Raw genomic sequence first — 3,810 nt, 5'->3', positions numbered from 1 at the left:
ATTCCAACGCAATGTCACACGAAATAATTAAATCAAAATGAAAATAAATCGCAATCTATGAAAATCAAATTTAACAATGCAATCGGAAACACTGAAATGGAATCATAAAACATTTAGTATGGCGTGTGTTGCTTTTACCTGCAATAGATGGCGCTGTTTTTCAAAAGAAGCATGTTTTTACCTGTCACAAGTGTGACAGCTATATAATAGGTATACAAAAACACGCGCGTATTCGAATGCAACGTTGTGTCAAAGTTTGAAAGCAATCTGTGAAGAGCTTTCGGGGATTTAAGACTTTGAACAAACGAACTTTTACATTTTTATTTATATAGATGTGATATTTATGAATTATTTATTTTAGAATCACTCAGACTTGAACGAGTACTTGGAGATTTCTTAAAGTCTTCAATCGAAATTTCAAAGGTGTATGTACGAACTTTAATGAAGACTGGTTCAGGCTTTCAAAGGTAGTTACAGAGGATGTACATACGGACACATGAAGAGTCTTCTAGGCGATCTCGCAAAACTATTTCAGTTTTCTTCTTGAAAATAAGAAATGAAGTCTAAGAAAATTGTAACACATTTTATGGACACTAATGATGATCTTCTTTTCTCTTATCCAATATCAGCAGATCTATATGTCCTAGTCCCGAAGTAGAGAGCACTGGAAGTCATTTCTCATGGTCGTTCTTACAGATGATGTTCGTAATGGTAACTCACGAGCATTTAATTCTAAACCTGAAGAGACATTCGATTATAAACATCATTGTCATCTGCATCGTGGGTTCCTCGGTGTTCCTACTGAAATTCTTCCCGCCATATCTTCAGTACTGGCAGCTTCCGTGTTACTGCGTGTGTGTCTTTGTGGTCAGTACAACCATAACTACGTTCAAGAGCATGTTCCATGGTCTGATCACAGCTGGAACAACTCTGAACAAATGTTTCAAGGTGAGGAAAAGCAGGATTTAAAAGTAGATTCCAAAAGATATTATTAATTTAATGTTCTAAATGCTTCAAATATTTTTAAATAGAGAAATACGGTGATAATTTTTTAGATACGACCCATTTAACATCATGCGAACTACTGTGTTCTACATTATTGCACAATTCTTAAATTTACAGCGAGACATGAGGCAGAGCAATCTCTCAGCACAACTGATAGGAAAATACAGGATCCTCTGGCTTCGTTGGAGCAAACTTGTTTCACAAGTAGGTAAGTCTTTTCAATATATTTCTTTCGACTAAATTCTCAGCGGACAGTCTCGCAGATCCCTGACAGCATCTGCTGATGCGGCTATACGGACTGCAACTGTCAGTTTATTATTAAGCACTACCAAGCTTGAAACAAATTTTTCTCTCAGGATCATAACAAGGGTTTCAAGGTATACAGTGAACATATAACAGGTGTCTTCAGGATGAGAACTGTAAATATTTAGTTAAAATTCATCTTATTTAAACGATTAGAAGAAAGTATAACAAATTGGTCCGGGAATGGAAAACGGGAGATCATTTATTAAAGCGGGAAGACTTAACTCTTGAGAATTCATGCAGCAATTTCAGGCGGTCATTCCTAAGGTAATGCAGAGGGAGAGAATGCTGCTTACCAGCGTCGGTCCTAGTCTCAACGGTTTTGAAGCTATCGGTACTTTAAGACCAGCTTGACTTGAAAGGAATTTTCATTGAGAGAATAACTTTTATTGCTAACAGTATTAATTGATTAGTAAGATTTGAAGGTTTTACGGAGGTGACTATGTAAAATGCCGTCTTCTGGAATGTGGCGCCGTGTATAAATTGTGTAAACCGCCGTTTCTGAGGAACTTATCAGTTCCGTCTTCAGGATATGGGATGGAGCTCAATCTCATTGGCCTCCCTAATGGTGCGAAACATGCATTGATTTTTGATAGCGAGGATTATTTTTCCCTGAAGTTGGAGGTGATACGTTCCTCCGAAATGTTGGGTTACACAATATCTACACGGCGCCACATCCCAGAAGACCACATTCTTCACTAAGTGATTATATTGTGCGTCTTATGGGGCTTAAATTATGTATCAATACTCTCTCCCGTCGGCACGTCTTCACAGCCCCGTTCGATTCACTAGGATCTGTGGAAGCTTAGGAGAACTGCAGTGTTATTAATGTGCCTTGCGGCATCAAGCAGTGGCCGAAGAATTTCAACTTTTGTGTCCACGTATCTTATATGATCCCTCACAACTTAATCAAAGAGGCAGGGATCAGGTTAACGCGGTAGCCGGTCCAGTGCAACGCCACGGCCAATCCCTCAGCCACGGAGCTGTTTATTCAGATAACATATCACGTTTATACTTAAGTGCACGAGTTCTCCATCATTGTGGTGGTACAGATGCAGTGGTTTCCTCACGGGAATATTCTTCAAGAGCACGGACTATCCATTTTTCAAATATCCTGTTTAAATGTCATTATCAGGGAATTTTGTTGAAGAAAAAATAATTATATTTCTAATCTGGAACACAGAGTGATAATGGACAGAGCACAAGAAGGGCATTGTGCACACATTATGCACAGTTGTGTACGCAGTGACTGTGATACACTTCCAGCAGAAGCAGAAGTAAGGACGGTGAGAACACACAGATATATTCACATCCTCACAGCAAATATTACTGGGCTGTAACGCTCCTCTTATGAGGATGATAACGAGTTCGAACTCTACTACAGCACAACACTGTCTCTCTTTTGTTACTTCCTGCAATTTACTTACCAAAAAGATAGAAGTCATTGTAATTGTATTGATATATCATCGTCATAAAGTGTTAGCCCCTGTTACGTCAGTCAGTCACAGTGCCCAGCATTTATTCTTAGTTTCTAACAAAACGAGGTCAGTAACTTTTGCTTGCTATATTTGAGTAGCCAAGCAGATAATATTACGAAGGTAACGTGGAGTATGTTTATATTTATTTAATCGTCTTAGTGACTTTAACGTGATATTCTGAATATATGAAAAATATCTTCGTTGTGTTCATTTGACAATGTACTTTTCAGGCTGTGCGATGGGGAAAGTTTTCGGTCTGTACCTGGTGCTTATGTTGCTCTCAACCACTGTCTCCCTGTACGGAGTGTTGTCTAGACTGCAGAAGAAGCAGGCGCAGCCCCTTGTGGAAGTGGGCGCTGGCGTGGTTTGCCTCTTCAGCATTTTAGCCGTGTATTACTTCTGCAACTGCGCTCACTCCTTTTCAAACACAGTAAGCTTCCATTATTTGCTACTGCAGTGAAATCAATACACTTTATTCATGAACTGATACTATTTTAGTCACATGAAGCAGATTTTAGTGCACGTAATACGTAATTAAGCCGGTCACGGTAGCCGAGTGGTCTAAGACATGTACTGTCTTCGCTCGCTTGGAAACAGGGATCGTGGGTTCGAATCCCACTAAGAGCATGCATCTTTAGTTGGTGTGTGTGTGTGTGCGTTTTTCTGTGTTTGTCTACAGGTAGATGCCTTGCGAAGAGCTGATCACCCGCCCAAGGAGTCCTACCAAATGTGTAAGATGTAGAAAAACCGAAGTGAACGGAGAAGTTCATGGAAGTAGGCCTGGGCCCACTGGGGTTCTAGCGCTAAGAAAAAAAAGCATAATTAGCCGTATTCCGCATGCATATAATTTTGGGGAAAATAGACTACTTTCACTGAACAGGACGACGTTTTTTCAAAGTTGGTGGTCAAAATTGAAACACGTCGAATAGGTGCCTCAAAGGGGAAGAAAATTTGTGTAACGGATATAAACATTGCTAGGCAACAACTCGATTAAGAAGCCCGCAACAAATACGAAACCTACAAT

General features: G+C 39.7%; 1 long non-coding RNA gene across 1 annotated transcript; it reads left to right on the top strand.

The window, feature by feature from the left end:
• The first annotated feature begins 906 nt into the window (after positions 1 to 906).
• On the top strand, positions 907 to 3,140 carry LOC117282347. The gene is made up of 3 exons (XR_004513073.1): positions 907 to 948; positions 1,123 to 1,213; positions 3,017 to 3,140. It is a non-coding gene; the product is annotated as an uncharacterized LOC117282347 (long non-coding RNA).
• The last annotated feature ends 670 nt before the right edge of the window (positions 3,141 to 3,810 follow it).

The sequence above is a fragment of the Cryptotermes secundus genome, unplaced genomic scaffold (assembly GCF_002891405.2).
Source record: "Cryptotermes secundus unplaced genomic scaffold, Csec_1.0 scaffold154, whole genome shotgun sequence".
In the NCBI taxonomy this organism is placed as follows: domain Eukaryota; kingdom Metazoa; phylum Arthropoda; class Insecta; order Blattodea; family Kalotermitidae; genus Cryptotermes; species Cryptotermes secundus.
The sequence above is the reverse complement of the archived record's forward strand: the minus strand, read 5'-3'. Positions and strand labels throughout refer to the sequence as shown.